This window comes from Corvus hawaiiensis, chromosome 6 (assembly GCF_020740725.1).
Source record: "Corvus hawaiiensis isolate bCorHaw1 chromosome 6, bCorHaw1.pri.cur, whole genome shotgun sequence".
Taxonomy (NCBI): domain Eukaryota; kingdom Metazoa; phylum Chordata; class Aves; order Passeriformes; family Corvidae; genus Corvus; species Corvus hawaiiensis.
Window position 1 is genome coordinate 30,091,755 of NC_063218.1, and position 18,305 is coordinate 30,110,059.

Genomic DNA, 18,305 nt, shown 5'->3' on the forward strand with positions numbered 1-18,305 from the left:
TTAAAAGGGTCTGGCAGTTAGAAAGGTAAATTAATCATGATTAACTTGGCCCAAGGTAGGTACAGAGACTGGTCGATCTGGCTTCTTCCTAACATGGTTTTTTTCATGTTTCCAGGAAGGGTCAATATATCATCTAACTCTTGAAGTTAAGAGACACAGGCTTGATTCCTTTGCTGCATTGGATAAACCCAAACCACATGTGGGTCCAAAATATATCTCCAGCTTCCCAGCATCATCCCTTAAGCATTCTTCTTAACCTGCACAGGCTCAACAGGTAATAGGTGGGACCCACCTTCTATTTTTATGCCAATGCTTGTACATGAATAGGAGAGCAAAGTCACCCTTTCTGATCAAGGAAGGACACTTAGAAGAATGTGATTTAAATTTTAAAGCTTTTCTGTTTTGCTGGGTTACTCCCATTCTCTGGGAGATTTCTCAATACTTCCCACTATTTCATTAAAGAAGTAATTCAACTTCCAGATTGGCAAATTCAATTTTTTTTAACAAAGGTTGGCTCACTGTTTTGTCCCAGCCATAGGCATAGCATACATTTTATCAGGATTCTCCATACTGAGACCTTTCTGAATAAATTCTAAAAGTTCACAGAAGGTATTGACAGATGTCATTTGTTGTACCGAGTTGCAGCTGATACTACTTTCCCTTCTGGTATGTTTTTATCCATCTGAAGGGAATCATAGAATATCCTGAGCTGAAAGGGACTGGCAGAGATCAATCAAAGTCCAGCTTCTGGCCCTGCACAGGACAACCCCAAGAATCAAACCATCATACCTGAGAACATTGTCCAAATGCTTGGTGCTGTGACCACTTCTGTGGGGAGCCTGTTCCAGTGCCCAATCACCATCTCGGTGAAAAACCTTTTCTCATCCCTAACCTAAACCTCCCCCCACACACCTTCATCCTATTCCCTCAGGTCCTTGTTGACATCGGGTATCTGGTAACAACTTCACAGATGATGCAGAAATAGGTCCATGGTAAGGAATATTACTGCTGAATATCTGCTGTGTTTCATTCCTATTCTGCCAGTGTAATCTGGATATCAGCTGTTCTGAAAAAATCCTTCTAGTCTTGTTTTCTGATAGTGTATACCATTGAAACGGGTGATGCTTCACCAAACTATGGTTCTAGCTGATATTTTGTACTTCTTCTGAACCCTTCCTCTCAGGTAACTGTACTATACAATTTCTGAGATACTATATATATCTTAAGCAGGGTTCCAAAGTGTCAAATACTTAACTGCTCATAACTGTATGATTTAAATACCATACACCCATTCTATTTCTTTAGGAACATTGTGGGAAATTTTGGTTTTAATTTATTTTTATTCTGACAGTCTCTGTTAGTTTATTTTGTTCTATTTGATCATTTGGATTCATGGTCCACAGTCTGGTTGCAGTATTATGAATTTTACAGTAGCATTTTGCATAACATTGTCTAGAAATGTTTAATCAAATACTGATTTCTCATTAGAAATGACCTTTGACATCCCTTGTAACAGGCTTAATCCAGAATATTTAATTGAAAATAGATTACCATAAAATGGTTTATTTTCATTATGACTGAGTTCATGAAGGTTGTTGGGGTTGATCTTCATACTGTAATCACAGAATCCTCTCATTCCTTGCCTATCCCTTCTGAAGAGTTTAGAGGCACACATAATAAATGTCTGTAGAAAAAGTAAGTTTTCAAAAACAATAAACAAGTCTGTGTACTAGACTACTACTCCTTGTGCATATTTCTCCATCATCAATGAGGTGCTGTGTTTTTTAGCATTTCTCAGCCATTTTACTTTACGAGTTATGTCATCAAATTTGACCACCAGTTACAGCTCATTTGCAAAGAGTGGTAGGTAAAATAGCATCTACTTGAAGACCTCTATGCTATTTCACATGTCAGTGAATGGACTTTTTTTCCAACAGAGGTAGGATTTCCACAAGGATTTTCATTCATGCTTGTCTCATTTTGTGCTAGAAATTGTCTATGTACATACTTCTTCAGAGTATTGTTCTGAATATAGTTTGTGTTAAATGTGTTGCACTAATCCATCACCTATTTTGAAGATATCTGGACAGCTGCTAAAAAACACAGTACCTAGTATTATGGAATGTTAATTCCTTTTAGTGCCACAGATGCTGCTGTTAAATAACTAATGCGTAAAAATAAAATATAAGATTAGTGAATCGTATGTACCACACCCAAGGCATGGCAAGCATTTTTGAACAGTCTTGTCTGTGCTGAGAAAATTTACAGAACATATTTCTGGTCACAAGAGTGTTGGCAGAATTAGAGAGCTTTGCATATGCTTACACAAACATGCTTCCCTGAAAATATCTTCAATGTAAGTCTTTAGACAACTGTGCTGGGAAACTGATGAATTTGGGGACTTATCTGGGGGTGAGACAGGCAGTAAGTAGGTGGCATAAAGTTGTGAATAGCCTTCATTCAAAGCAGCAGTTCCTAAGTAGTCCATAAGTAGTAATAGATTCACACATGGCATTCATCAAACTACTGAAAATGGCAGAACAAACTTGGAATAGTCAGGAACGAAAAAATTTTAGTTAAACATACTAGCACTAAATTCTTCCTCTCAAGATATGCTTCTAAATACTGCATCTAAGGTACACTTAGAATCTATCATAGAATTAACTTTCATTCCTGATCTCTAGTCTAAAATATATCAAATTTTACAGTTAATTCAGTATTTTACCCTTCTTTACACATATATCAACAAGGGTAGCTGCAGTCCTTGCATTAGAAGAAAACAATGAGACAAGACAGGCTTAACTTGGTTAAACACAGCTCCTCTTGGACTGTGTATCTGGTTCTCTGCCTCCTGTGTTGGACATCAGGGAGCTGGCATGAAGTGGTGTCATGCTGTGAAAAAAATTATTTCCCAGAGCCACTACAGGAAACTAGGAGGTGAATATAAGTTAACCTACACATTGACAATTAACAAAGTGCAATCATACACAAGAGAATAAATTGCAGCAGATCATGTTTAGCACTTTGGTGTGAAGTTTGTGGAAAGTCGTCTCAAAGATGTTTTTATCCAATGTCAGTTTTATTTCTCTAATACTTTAGCATTAAAAATTCTCAAAGTCACTAAAGTCTCATAATGAATTTCACATCTTACACCAGACTACCCAAAGAATCAAGAAATTTTTTTTGCATTAAACTGGAAGGCCCAGTTTTTTTCTCCCCTAATTTTTTTTCTTCCCATTAACTTAAAGCTACTTGTAGACCATGATTTCTGGTATCAGACACTAACATACTTACTCATCTATTGTTTCCTAGCAAAATGTTAAGTAGGTGATATTCATTTCGAATTCTGATTAAATCAGAAATTATCTGTATATGGTTTACAGTGTAGTATTTGGGGGGGAAAAAAAGAAGCAGATGAAAATAAAGTAGAGGAAACTTTAAGTGCTGGAATATACCTTAGTGCAGAAAAGTTACAGAAACATTTCAGTAGAGAAAAGTTAAAAATAGATTATTTTAAGAAAAATTTAGACAAAATATGGCAATTTCTGTTTCCTACTTATTCATGTAATGACTTTGCAAATCAGCAAGGTAGAAAAGATTTCAAGCATAAAGAAAAAGACAAAAGAGATTAAATGAAAAATATTAAAAGGTTCCTACATAGGCATATTTGCTATATTAAATATGTGGTAAAACTAAGAGGTTCCACTGATAAACTATCACAAGATGAACTTGCATCCTATGCATTCATAAAATTATGAATGGCACAGTGAAAAGGGCTGTTCTCGAGTCTCCCATTCATTGCATGACTGACCACATGGTAGAGTGGTCTATTACACTTGCCTGAGAGTTTACACCTGGGCTTTCCCTTGCCCGTGTGATTGCCGGTGTTGCAGGAACATAAAGATCTGGTGATTTTTGTCAGAAATGCTGCTCCTGATATGTTTCTTTACAGCTGATAATTACTGAGGAGGAGCATGGTATGTGATGCTGCATATAAAACATTGACGGTGTCTACAAAAAAACATTCACACTAAATACTTTTTAAAGAGTAATCAAAAGAAATCCAAGCACAAAACACACAGAACTGGTGCTTTGATACTTGTACCTGGAACCCAACTATACTGATCTTGAGACAACAGCCCTTGGTCTTTCTTTTTCCAGCCTTCCATTCAGTACTGAGCAGCTATCATTCAAAGTTCTCTTTCTGAGATGATCTCCCAGTCTGTCACACAGTTGATACTCTCTGCCTCTAAGAAGACAGATCTTTGCTAGTAGCTTGACAATAAAATAATATGACATCTTCTTGCAAACTCTTCTTCTAGGCCACTTAAAAGCAATATAATATTGCTGCACTGTAGGCTTGCCTTTTTCCCAATCTAATATTTACTAGTAAAATTTGAAAAAAAAATTTATTCAACAAATTTTAGCTCTCTGTCTATAAGCCTCAGTACACAGACTATGGTTCCACAAAAGTGATTGCTCAAATAATTTGCCAAATATTTTGTGTTTCTATATGTTCTCTTAGTATTTAAAAACATTCCATAGCTTTCAGTGCCAGTGTACACATTTAGTTTCCTCCTGTAGCTACAAAAGAACTCTTCTAAAAGAAGAAAAATAAGTAAGAAAAAAGATGCCGAATGATAACTCTGACTGACCTCACACAAACACTTCTCTTTGACTTAAGGAACAAACTTAGCGACACAATGAGGCATTAACCTAAGTATTTTGATGAAAAATACTTACTTTTAAAACAACATTCTTCATAAATAGTGTGCTTGCTTAAACCAGATGACCTAACCTTATTTAACATAGTCCTTGACATAAACTCAGTCACTTTTTGTTAACTTCAAACCTCTGGCTACTCCCTCAGATTGTCTCATGACTATCTGAGAGCCTGAAGCCAGAGCCATGGAACTGACAAATATTGCCAGCACTGAGTGTCAAAGGACGCTTTTCATCTGCACACAAGGGCAAGCACCAAGAGTGCCACACATTTAGATGGAAAAATATACATCAGGCGTAATCTGTAATCCAGTCAAAATCTTTTGTACTAAAGGTATAGGTATTCTTGTGCCAAGGTGTTAAACATTTATGAAGGTTTTTAAGGAGATATGGTGATTTTCTGAATGGTTTTGAAAGTATGTGTTATCAGGATGCATCAATAGGTTTTGACCATTTCTAGTTTAGGAAACATACTGTGCTTTTCACCCCAGATCACCTTGCAATTCTCACATTCATCCTTATGTGACATAATGCAGCTGAAACCAGCCCTGGAGCTATTATGCAATGCTAATGCCTTTTTTGTTTATAGGAATAGAAATCAGCCATTTTCTGTGAAGCCTGGTTGTTGCCTTTCTGAAGCGTCCTACAAAATGGCATAGACATTTTCTCTGTTCATTCTAACAGCCCTACAGTCTCACGGAAACTCAGAAAGAAGGGCTTAGCCTAGTTAATGCTACTGATATTTCAAAACTAATTACAATTAATAATCTTTTCTGTTTGAAGTTATATCTTCTGTACTTGGAAACAGTAATAAAACTGGTATGCAGCCTTTTTAAAAAAAGTATTTTGGAATTACTATTAGAAAGTAGCTCTTTTAGAAACATTAAAAAAATCTATGATGATGTCAGAAATCAGAAGCCTATGGCAAGAAGAAACTATAACTAGAATTTACAGTTATTTGCTCCTAGTGAAAATCAAGGGGACTTTTACCCTTGACTGCAGCAGACAGGAAGGCAGGCCTCCAACAAAATGTTTTTTAAAATCTCTATCACGGGTATCAGGGAACCTACAAGGAAGGCAAAAACAACAGCACTCTGCAGGTGAATGAGCAGATGAATTATTTGCCTTAAAATGGACAAAGCTACTCCTAAAACATTAATCACCAGTGTTCCCTTTCTAAGGGTTGTTGGGGTGATATAAGTGAACATTTTCAAGTGGCATATCTGCTCTACTGCAGTGGAGCAGTGAGAAACAATTTTTGAAATGGGCTTGCTTTCTTCAACAAGAAGTAAACTTACTAATAATATACAGGGAAGAATAAAAATTCCTGCTGTTGTGCTGTGTTATCTTTCGTACTAAAATACTTCTTTTGTGGTCATTTTCCCAAACCAGTCTGAGTTACTGGGCTCCATCTGCTGTGTAAGTGGCATATGACTTTAGGCATGATGTGTTACTGCATCCAACTTTATGCTAAGCTGGAACATGATCCTGCATTTAGAGAAAGGGTAGAGCACAGATAAAATGTCTTTTCTGACAACACAGCATTACAGAGGAGGGTATAGACTGAGAGGTTTTTTTCTTTGTTGCCAATTATACAAGAGTTCAGTTCAGTCAATCAGGAGCTGCTTGGATTCTTTGAATAGGGCTTCTTTTATGCAAATTGTATACATCTTTTCTCTAAGCTAAATTTATATCTATAATAATTTAACTAAATAATTTACTTTAAAATATTTTTGTTGTCATTTGATAGTCATTCCATTCTTTTGAACTTTGGTTTTCACATGTATACCATTTTTCGGTAATTTTCAAGTTTAATACTTCATATGTCATTTGAGAGTTTTGCAAGAGAATATATGAATTTCTCCTGTGAAGTTTTCATTCATATTATACCACAGACATTGTACACAGCATTGTACAATTCTTTATTTTATATGTTTTCATCATCTGCTCATTTGAACTGATGTTTTTAAGAAGGGCTTTAAGGCAACATAAGGAATGGCATCTAGATGGGAAATTTTACAACAAAAGAATGTTTTGTGCTTTATCCACCAATGTAATGTAAGTCTTAAAGACAAATTTTCATTATTCTCATTGCTAGTGATCTGGGCAATCGTTCCCACCTTTGGATGACACATTATCATTTTATTTTGCCTGCAGAAGTTTGGTCACAAGCAATAGAAGACTGTATTTTCTAAACTGTCATTCATTAGTCATGATTTCTAACTAACAACAGCATGAAATCTAGATGCTTTTTGATGACTGTCGTGGTTTCGCTCTGGCCCGACACCAGGCATCCACGAGAGCTGCTTGCTCACCCTCCCCTGCCACAGCCGGGCAGAGGAAAGAGGGGGAAAAGAAATTAACAAAGGCTTCATTAGTTGAGATAAGGACTGGGAGAAAACACTTCGAGGACAAAACAGGCTTAACTTAAAGTTACAAAGTGAATTTATTGCTAACAGAATCAGAGAAGGATAATGAAAAATAAAATAAGCCCTTAAAAGAAACACCTTTTCCCCCCAGCTCCTCCCTCCTTCCCACCGACAGCGCGGGGAGACAGGGCACGGGGGTTTGGTCAGTCCATCCCCGAGATTTCCTCCCGCAGCTCCGGGAGAGGAGTCTTCCCCTGCGAGGCCGTGGGTCCCTCCCACGGGGGACAGTTCTCCGTGAACTTCCCCGGCGAGAGCCCACCCTCAGAGCAGCAGCCGCACCGCCCCTGCTGCAGCCTGAGCCCCTCCCACGGGCACACAGCCCTCCCAAACTGCTGCGCCGGGGCTCTCTCTTCCCACGGGGTGCAGCCCTCCAAGGACAGGCTGCTCCAGCCTGGGAGCAGGGCCCTCTCTCTGCAGCGGGTCTCCCACGGGATCACAGCCTCCTCCAGGCATCCACCCGCTCCGGCACGGGCACGTCCCCCACGGGCTGCGGGTGGATCTCTGCATCCCCCGTGGATCCCCAGGGGCTGTGGGTGGATCTCTGCATCCCCCGTGGATCCCCACGGGCTGCAGGTGGATCTCTGCATCCCCCGTGGATCCCCACGGGCTGCGGGTGGATCTCTGCATCCCCGGTGGATCCCCACGGGCTGCAGGTGGATCTCTGCATCCCCCGTGGATCCCCAGGGGCTGTGGGTGGATCTCTGCATCCCCCATGGATCCCCACGGGCTGCGGGTGGATCTCTGCATCCCCCGTGGATCCCCACGGGCTGCAGGGGCGCAGCGGCTTCCCCATGGGCTGCCCCACGGCCTGCAGAGGCATCTCGGCTCCGGCGCCTGGAGCGCCTCCTGCCCCTCCTTCTCCCCTGCCCTTGGTGTCACCACGTTGTTTTCCCTCACATGTTCTCACCTCCTCCTCTTCTCTGACAAGAAGCAAAACCTCGTGACTTTGTTTTGATTTTCGTCTTAAATCTGTCATCGCAGAGGCGGTACCAGCCTCTCTCACTGGCCCAGTTTTGGCCAGCAGCGCGTCCACCTTTCAGAGCCATCCGAGATTGGCTCTGCTGGACATGGTGGAACCTCCCAGGAGGTTCTCGCAGGAGCCACCTCTGTGGCCCCCCTGCTACCAAAAACCAGGCCGAGCAAAACCAATACAGTGACTTAAGTTTGCTTTAATTCTCCAGTCTCGAGAAGTGATAGATGTGGTCAAAGTCAAAGAAGAGTCACATGATGGTGAGCCCACAGGATGTTAAGGCATATGGACGTTCATATTATCCATCTGCTTTTAATCTAATGTTAAACTAAAGAGCAGGGATGGTCTTTCAGGCATAGTATTCTGTTGATTCTGAAATATTATGCAGATTAATTATTATTGTCAGTTGATTCTTTACTGTATTATTTATAGCAGCTCTTCAGGTCGGGCTTAACCTGTTTAATAGGTCAGCAGCTCGTGAAGATTGAGTACAAAAAATGCCAAATTTACGTAGGTTGGAAGGAACATAATGAATTATTACATTTTCAGGTTTACAGTTTTGCTGCTAGTAGACAAATAGCCTCTGATGAGTCAGTTGCTACACTAGGGTTATTGCCTATATTTCCTTGTCAAATCAAAACAACCAAAGAAAGGAGAGAACAAGGATATTGAACTGTCTTTATGGTTATCTAGTAGCATGCAGTACTTGCCTGTAAGGACGTAGGTGGCAGAAATGCTATTCAGGTCCACATGGTATGTTTTCACAAATTGATCTCAGCTGCACATACTTAATAATGATAAATTAAAAAAATATTCTAGAAAAGTGATCCACTAAACACCAGAAGCATTGACTACAGGTTTAAACACATTAAAATATGCAGTTCTGCGTAGGAAATATTTTTTCTACAAGCCTCAAAGACTTAATTACTCATTAGAATTAGTTGAAGAATTTCTATGAAATTGGAAAAACATTGGATCATTAGATATGGACATAGTTTTTACTCTTTAGTTAAAAGGTTTTAATAAAATTAATTAAATGTACAATATCTCCACCTTCGTGTATTTTATGCCTTACATTTTCTTAAACAAGGATGTTTCCAAAGAGCTTTGCCCACTGCAAAAGGTGAAATAAATCTTGTTTGTGCAGAGCTAAGAGATCAGAGAAAATAGTGAGAAACCTGAAGAATTTAGGAACTGCAGATATGGCTGGGTTGCTTTCTTTGTATGAATAGTAAGGAAGATAAATGATGTAACTGAGTTTAGAGAGAGATTACTGAGGGGAAAGTGTTTTACATAAAAAGGTCACAAACACTGCTTTGTGAGAAAGAAAATAAATCTGACCTTTTCTTTCTCGGATACTTTGGAATTGTTTTCACAGGGTCTCAGAATTCTGAATTTCTAACATATTTATGTTTTTATTATTTCTAAAGAGAAGAGAAATATTGGCAGTTATCATATATCCAGGTTTCCAAAATCTGTCTATGTTCCTAGCCAGAAAATAGTGATAGTTCATGGATGGGGATCGGACGGCTCAGGGAAGAAGACCCCTTTGCTTTTTTCCATTCCCACTGAGGGAGGAGAGAAAAGCCAGTGATAATATTCATCTATTTTTTTGAGAGTTGTGATTTATTTACAAGTGTATCAATTCTTATTTTCTACAGGGAAATATAAAGGGAAGAAAAGCACCCCACCTTGAAGTGGTATTTTAGTCATCTGAAAAAAAGTGGAGTCAGCTTGGGCCAACAGAAAAAGCCAAGAATAGTTCAGAACACGGGGGAAAAGGTAAGGACTTGCCATTACATTTTTACCTGCCATGGTTCCTATTATATAAGTGGTTTAGCACTATGAGATATAAGAAGAATAATCTTTTCCTCTGAAGAAAATGAGAAATTATAAATGATGTCAGATGACTTTTGAATAAAAAGCATCTCTTTTTTCTTCAAAAATTATTTCATAATATACCATCTTTCATTGAAGAACTTTTAGTCAGTAACGGTTTATATAGTGGTGAGTTGCTTGGGTGTTTGGGGTTTTTTTGTTACCACAAACCAGCATAGCTGAAGCCTAAAGACTGTGACTGCGAGATACAAGCCAATCTTTTTACTAGGGAGAGAAACCAGCTTTGTCTTGTCTTTTCTGCATGGGCCATATGGAGGTGTCGCTGTGCCCTCTGTAGGAGGCATACATCCCCATCCATCCATCCTTCTGCCCACGTGGAGGAAGCCATGGCAGCTCTTCTGGGGAAAGGCAGCTGGCCAAGCAGAATCATCCCCTGGGCTACATCCAGCTCCCACAATACCAGAGACCATCCCGGCCAGAGCTGCTCATGGCTGCATTAGTTGGAACTCTGAAAATACCATGAACCTTGGCAGAGCCCAGGCATTTTACAGAAGAATATTCTTGTCCTAATACTTGTTTGGAAAAACAAACAACAAACAGCACTCTCCCCTTTGCATATTAATTCTTCTGAATTTCTTTAATTTAACGTTTCAGATTGCACAGCTCCTGTGAAAAATTGAGTAAAATTACTGCATTTTGGAGGGATTTCCTTTTACAATTATTACTAAGACTCTGTCTACTGCTTTTGGTTAATTAAGCAAACAATGCCCTTGATAGCCATTTCCTTTCACCATAGTCAAAGGCAAGATAATTAGTTAATTGCCAGAAGGGGTTGTTAACTGCTGGTAATGAACCACTTTTGAGGAAATTACTGCTACTATACCATTAGATACTGCAGGCATGCATGAAGGGAAGAAATACTGTTTTTGGTATTTCTCTACTTTTTTTTCTGCAAGGAAGTTGTAGCACATTGTGTTGTTGAGCAAGAAAATAGTTACCATTTAGAGCAAAAAAGTTATCCGCCTGTTAAGAATTATTCTTCATGTGGCAGAATTTACCTGAATGTCATGAATTTTCAATTTTTAATACATTATTACAAATCCATTAATCTTTCATCTTAATGTTGATCATTTGATCCAGCAGTATCTAGAATAACAATACTTTGCTACTATTTACATGATCAAGTACAGTGTAATGTATTTTTATGTCACTTACACAAGAGAATTTTAAAGAAAACCCTCATTCTAATCTACACCCGATTTTGTAAATAGATTTGGACCATCCCTAAACGATGGATAGTCTCATCACAAAGATAATCACAGTTCTCACTATTGACTGTTGTCTGTGGTCAGATTTAGCAGCACCCCTGGTGTGTATCTCAAAACAAACCAGAAAGGGTTAGGTTATGCTTGTATCAAGTATATACAAGTCAAAAGAGTTTTTTGAAGGCTAACTTATGGTGTAACTACAATAAAATATGAATTAAGCATTCAATCAAACTTTCAAGAATTTTAAAAAATCTTAATAGCACAGTAAAACACATTTCAGTCTGAATAAAAATGTCCCTGTGTACTGTGTTTCAGATATTCATACAGAAACCTATAATAAAGATTTTCAATGTGTTAAACTCAATTACACATAAGAATTATCTGTGCAGAGTAAACCCAGTGCAACATACATCATATCTCATGAAAAATAATTTTTCAGGTGTACTGTGAGTTCACAAAATTACAGGATTCCTCAAGCAGGTTCACCTTGGGCTGATTGTCCAAGACCCTGTTCAGATGATTTTTTAATGTCTCCAAAATTGGCTGCTTCACAGCTTCTCTGGGCAACCTCTGACAGTTCTTGGTGGTTCTTGATGTTCAGACAGACCCTCCTGTATTTCAATTTGTGGCTGTTGCCTCTGGTCCTGCCACTGGATGCCACTGAAAAGGGTCTGTCTCCCTCTTCTTTACACCATCCTTTCAGGAATTTATGTACATTGATCCCCCCACATGTGCTCTACTGCAGGCTGAAAAGTAGCACCTTACTCAGCCTTTCCTCACAGGAGAGGTGCTGCAGTCCCCTAGTCATCTTTGTGTCCTCTCACTGGACTCTCTCCAGAATGTCCATCTTTTTCTTTACTGGGAAGCCCCACACTGGACACAAGACTCTGGAAGTGGCCTCACCTGTGCTGAGAAGAGGGACGGGACCAGCTCACTCAACCTGCTGGTAACAACCCTCCTAATGCAGCCCAGGATAACTTTTGCCTTCTTTGCTGCAAAGGCACATTGCGGGCTTGAGTTCCACTTGGTGTCCACCAGCGTCCCCAGGTCCTTTTCTGCACAGTTACTTTTCAATTATATGTCATGAACATAAGCTCGTATGAAAGTTGTTGAAAGGCAACCACATTTATACTGTATCTGCAAACAGAAAATAGAAAACAGCAACCTGTATGGCAGCCTCCACCTCTTATGAGTGATTCTATCTATGCAAATAATCCACACAAGTCTCCTTGTCTGAGCAAGCCTTGGAAGTAAGTTTTACTTGCCATACATATACCAGCACAGTCATCTACGACCTACTGATGTCTGGTCTGTAAAGTGTTACCATATTCTTTTACAGGAAAAGTCCCTCCTCTAGCAAAAGTATTCAAAGAGTTGAAAAAACTGCACCACCACATCAGAAGAAAGATTAGGAGAAAATTCAGTGAAATAGTACCCAGAATTATGAAGTTACTAGCAAGCTGCAACAATATAAATGAGTTCCTACAAATCAAGATATACTGCCAAGAATAGTAGCTATTTTATCCAATTTACCTCTTTATCACAAATAAATTACTCTTTATTAGTAATATTTATGTTGCTATCTATCTAGTTACATTTGATTTCTTATAGATTACATATTAGCTAAACTTTTGGTAATATTTCCATTAGATTTGATTTGTATAATTACTAGCTAGCTTTAATTTACTGATAAATGTTCTCCATGGATTAAAACTTAATATACAAGTTCTCAAGAGGAAAGCATTTTAGTCACAGGGAAGAAAAAGGGGGATATTTATGAATAATATTATTTTTCATCCGGGTTTTCTTTGACGAGTAAGTCTGAAGTAGATTTTAGCAAATAAGTACGGTGTTAAAGTCAACTGTGGTGTTCAGGCAGTACATAAGAGAAGGCACAAAAATAAAGGTACCGTATTTTATAGGTAACAGATTAACTATTAGTTTACTACATGCCTTAAAAGACAGGAAGGACACACCAGGAAGCAGAAATTGATGTATAAAAGCTCAGAAACCAAACTGTCTATAACCGGATCTCCCATTTGTGATCTATTTCAGGCTACATAGACAACACCTACTTCAGATATCTATGATCAAATACCTTAGTTCCAAGCACCTATCAAGTATCGAGGAGATTCAGAGCAGCTAAGAGATCTTGGACTGGCAGTGAGTACATCCCTATAATTATGTACAAGAAATCTATTGTATTTCTGTACAAGAGACAAAATTGTTTCACATGATTAGCTCAGCATAGTCCCCAGCCAGCAAGGAACATAAGCAAGAGCTAAAATCTCAGTATCTCAAAACACTGGCACATGCTTTCCTTAAGCCCAAGCCTTTGAAAATAGCTATCCTTGCCCAATAGATTATCTCCCTACCTCTCTTACACAGCTTTGCAATGGAATTTAGACAGCACTTTAGCTCTCTAAATTTAAACTGCCACTCTAGTTCTCCAATCCAATTGTGAGACCCTCAGAAAGCCCTGCTTAGCTTCTGCTTAACCTGAAAGGCACTGAATTTATCTCACCGCCAAAATACACCAACTAATTCTTCTAGGTGCCCATATTTCTGATGCTGGATACTGATACCCTGAACATACCCTGAAGATGCCAAGCAACTGCAAATGTGAGCACGGAAGATTCTCAAATCAGGCATTCTAACACTTTGCTTTTCTGTTGGGATTAATCTCATAGTCATCCTTATATGCCAATAATTCATTCATATTTCTGCTCTTCTGTTGTCAGAGGAAGGGATGTCAGGTTATCTCTGAATAATTCACTTCTGGATCACTTTTTGGTGGGTAGGAGATCTGCTTTCCAAATCAGACAAGCAAGTTAAGCAAGGAGCTAAATCTTTTCACTGGGATGTGGTATAAAAGAGAAACATTGTTTCTGCCTGTTTTATCAGAGAAAGGCCATTAGGAACAAGGATTGAGATCCAGCTTTCTTCTGACTACCTTAGCAATGTTGCTCCTCAGCAGCCTTTTCTTTTTCTTCATTGGTCTTTCTTACAGACTGTCTTGGGGGACTTTTTTACTATCACAATGCCTGCCTAAGAATAGGACCCCAACACTTTCTATGTGCAAGACATTACTAAATCTGGATTGACAATTTCACTGGAGAACAAGTACCCACCAATCTGCATTAGTAAAGTAAATACCACTTGAAAACTGGAGTTCTTTCTGCTCTGTGTCCCATGTGCCTGAACTTTCAGTTCAGTACTGCCTGCTTTCAGGTTTATGTCGCTGTTTCACTGTGATAAATAGAATCCCTGCAGCAGATAGGAGGTTTGTTCCACTCCAATTCAATACCAAAGTCCTGCTGCTTTAAATGATACAGGATCAAATGTGGTTCAGGATCACAGTTTCTGGGACTGTCACAGAGAGAATCTGAGCAGGTGCAGAGCAGTTTGCAAGCCCATAGCCTCAGCAACAGACTCCTTCAGACAATTATTTTATTTCATTTCCATTCAACACCCCTTGCACACCTGCAGCACTTAAAAATATAGTTGTAAGAGGATGGAGAAAACTATTAGAGGACAAAAGGAGTTTGTTACGAGTGACCATAAATAGTGAATTAAAAAAATATTCTGCTAGCCTTAACATGCCATACAGAATATAGATGAAGCCTGGAAAATCAGCTGTTGCCAGGATTGTCTGGACAAATGGCATTTAGTTAAAGTGCAGTCCACTATATAACCTCTGTAAAAATATCAAATCAAGGATTAGCCTTATCTGAGATTTAACTTGCTCATGATCTAAAATGGTTACTCTACAGAAGAATTCTGGATAAAATAGTTAGATAATATCTATCAATAGATATTGGGCTGCAAATAGAAAAGAAAGAAATTTAAGTAACTTTATTAACTTTAGAGGTGTTAGGGAATACACAGATTTTCTATTTTTAAATTAATTTCAGAGAAAAATATGTACATTTTATTTCCATAGCTGCGAGGATAAACCCACAGTTAAGAAAAATAAGAATTCCTGTTGCAGATTTCCAAGTTGTGCACTGAAAGTGAGTGACCATGAAAGGGAGCACAAATAACTGAAAGTCAAATAAGATATTTGCATAACATTAGCCCATAACAGCAAATGGCAAATGTATTTTCAAGTGTAATTATTACAAGTCAATTTGGTTGAACAATATTTGGGAGAAAATATTATTTTAAAATAATTTTTTTATTTAGTAGTTTTCAATATTTAAAGTACCTTAGAATCTTATTTTATTTATACTCTAATATATCCTCATACTAAAAAGAATAGACAATCTTTTTCATTATACCTTTAACATTTTAATCACCATATAATTTCTTAGATATATTTTGTATATAGAACCTATATGCTTAGTTTCAGACCAGAAGTTAGACTGGGTTTTGACTGGTTTGGTTGGTTATCAGGGTTTTTTTAGTGGATCTACCAACCTTTAGATATACATAAACTGAACTAGTATTATCATATTGGTTTGCAGTTCCCAGTGAGGTAGAATAGACAAAACATGTTTCAAGATGAAATGATGAACTGAAAGTTCTTATGAGAGATATCTTCGTTCTCTTGCTGCAGAATTTGAAGGTGTTGTTTTCATCCAGGGTTTGACAGAGTATTTTCTTTTTGATTTCATCTTGAAGAAAACAAAACCATTTGTATATTTCCATATTATGTCGTGGGAGACGTTGGCAACCCAGACTGGTAAGTAACGTAGCTGACTTTAGTGCCGTGCCTTAACTGAGTTAATCAGTTTGGGCAGGTTTGCAGTCTGGGTCGTGAACACGTACTATGAAGTATGGCATTTGAATAAGTCAGTTTTTCACAATAAATATCACCATCATACATAGCTTGTGAAATTTAGAGAAAAGGAAAAAGCAATTGAAAAAATGTCAGACAAATATTCCAAAGATGCAATTGCTTAGTCCATCGTATATTACCTAAAGATTAATAAGATTTGAGGTTCCTCAGTATTAAATAGCTATTATTCAGTGCTTCAGCATTGTCAAGTTTGATATCTAGTACTCTGTGACAATGCAGAACAAGAAAAGTAAGCTGAGTGCTGCTGGAAATGGGAGGAAACTCAGCTTTTAACCCTGGGGTGTTATATAAGAACTGCATCACTCTGCCTGTCCAAGTTCTGCTGGCATCAGCCGAAATGCTGCAGGAGGAGCTATCTACCACCTCGATATCCCATGTAAATCCATAGCTAACAGCAACCACATCCAGAGTAAAATAGGTCTGCTCTGCAAAAAAGAAAGAATCAAAGCAGGCGAAAGTGGAAGTAGGGCAAAAGCATTTGACAGTTCGTATTTAACAAACTGCATGTAGTGACTTTTTTTCCTTGAAATTTAACTGGTTAGATACAGAACATATAAATTTAATTTTTTTTCATATTTTGACCTTCTAGAAAATGTCAGTAACATTTGCAGATGACATTTTGTTAACAATATTGTTTGCCTAGATTGTTTTCATTAGAATAATTACACGTGGTAAGTGTGGGGAGGTCTATCTTTCTGTTTTCTAGCGTGCCTATTATAGAATCACAGAATAGTTAGAGTTGGAAGGGTCCCTTTAAAGGTCACCTAGTGCCACCTCCCTGCCATGGGCAGGGACACCTTTCACTAGACCAGGTTACTCAGACTCCCATCCAACTTGGCCTTAAGAACTTCCAGGGATGAGGTACCCGCAACTTCTCTGGGGAACGTGTTCCTGTGTTTTACCATCCTTATTGTAAAAAAATTCTTCCTCATATCTTCTGTAAATCTACCCTTCTTAAATTTAAAGTCATTGCCCCTTGTCTTCTCACTCCAGGCCCTTGTAAAAAGTCCATCTCCCTCTTTCTTGTCAGGCAGTGGAAGGCTGCAATAAGGTCTTTACATAGCCTTCTCTTTTCCAGGCTGAGCAACCCAAATTCTCTCAGCCTTTTCTCACAGGAGAGGTGCTCCACCCCTCTGGTCATCTTCAAGGCCTTCCTCTGGACTCACTCCAGCAGGTCCATGTCCTTGCTGTGCTGGGACCCCAGAGCTGGATGCAGCACTGCAGGTGGGGTCTCACCTGAGCAGAGCAGAGGGGCAGAATCCCCTCCCTCTCCCTGCTGCCCACGCTGCTCTGGGTGCAGCCCAGGACACACTTGGCTCTCTGGGCTGCCAGTGCCCTTGGCTGGGTCATGTCCAGCCTCTCACCCAGCAGCACCCCCAAGTCCTTCTGGGCAGGGCTGCTCTCCATCTGTTCATCCCCAGCCTGTGTTGATACCAGGGGATGTCCTGAACCAGGTGCAGCACCAGCACTTGGTCTTGTTAAACCTCATGAGATTCCCATGTGCCTGCTCCTCAAGTCCCTCTGGATGGCATCCCATCCTTCAGATTTGTCAACCACACCACTCCACTTTGCAGGTGTCATCTGTCATCCCTCTGTCATTAATGAAGACATTAAATAACACTGGTCCCAGTACAGATCCCTGAGGAAACCACTTGTTACTGATGTCCATTGGGACACTGAGTCGTTGACCACTACCCTCTGGTTGTGACTGTCCAACGAATTCATCATCCACCACACTGTCCATCCATCAAGTCCTTCCCTCTCCAATTTAGACAGAAGGAATTTGTGGGGGACAATTTCAAAGGCCTTACAGAAGTTCTGATAGATGAACAGGTTCATATCTCTGATAGACCCATAGCCCTTCCCTCGTCCACTGATAAAGTCACCCCATCACAGAAGGCCACTACATTGGTCAAGCAGGACTTGCCCTTGGTGAAGCCATGCTTGCTGTCTTCTATCACCTCCCTGCCCTCCGTGTGCCTTAGCACAGCTTCTAGGAGGATCTGTTCCATAACCTTCCCAGGCACAGAGGTGAGGCTGACAGGTCAGTAGTTCCAAGGGTCCTCTTTACCTTTCTAAGAGATGAGTACAATGTTTCTCTTTTTCCAGTAACCTGGGACTTCACCTGACTGCCACCAATTTTCAAATATCATGGGGAGTGGCTTGGCAAGTTGGTTCTCTCAAGACTCTGGGATGCAGCTCATCAGGTGCCAAAGGTTTCTGTAAATCCTTGTTCCTCAGGGGGTCACAAACCTGATCTTCCCTTACAGTGGAGG

At 39.4% G+C, this 18,305-nt stretch overlaps 1 long non-coding RNA gene across 1 annotated transcript; it reads left to right on the plus strand.

Annotated features, from left to right (window-relative positions):
* Positions 1-146: 146 nt before the first annotated feature.
* Positions 147-13,356, plus strand: LOC125328153. The gene is made up of 3 exons (XR_007204556.1): positions 147-274; positions 9,783-9,903; positions 13,284-13,356. It is a non-coding gene; the product is annotated as an uncharacterized LOC125328153 (long non-coding RNA).
* The last annotated feature ends 4,949 nt before the right edge of the window (positions 13,357-18,305 follow it).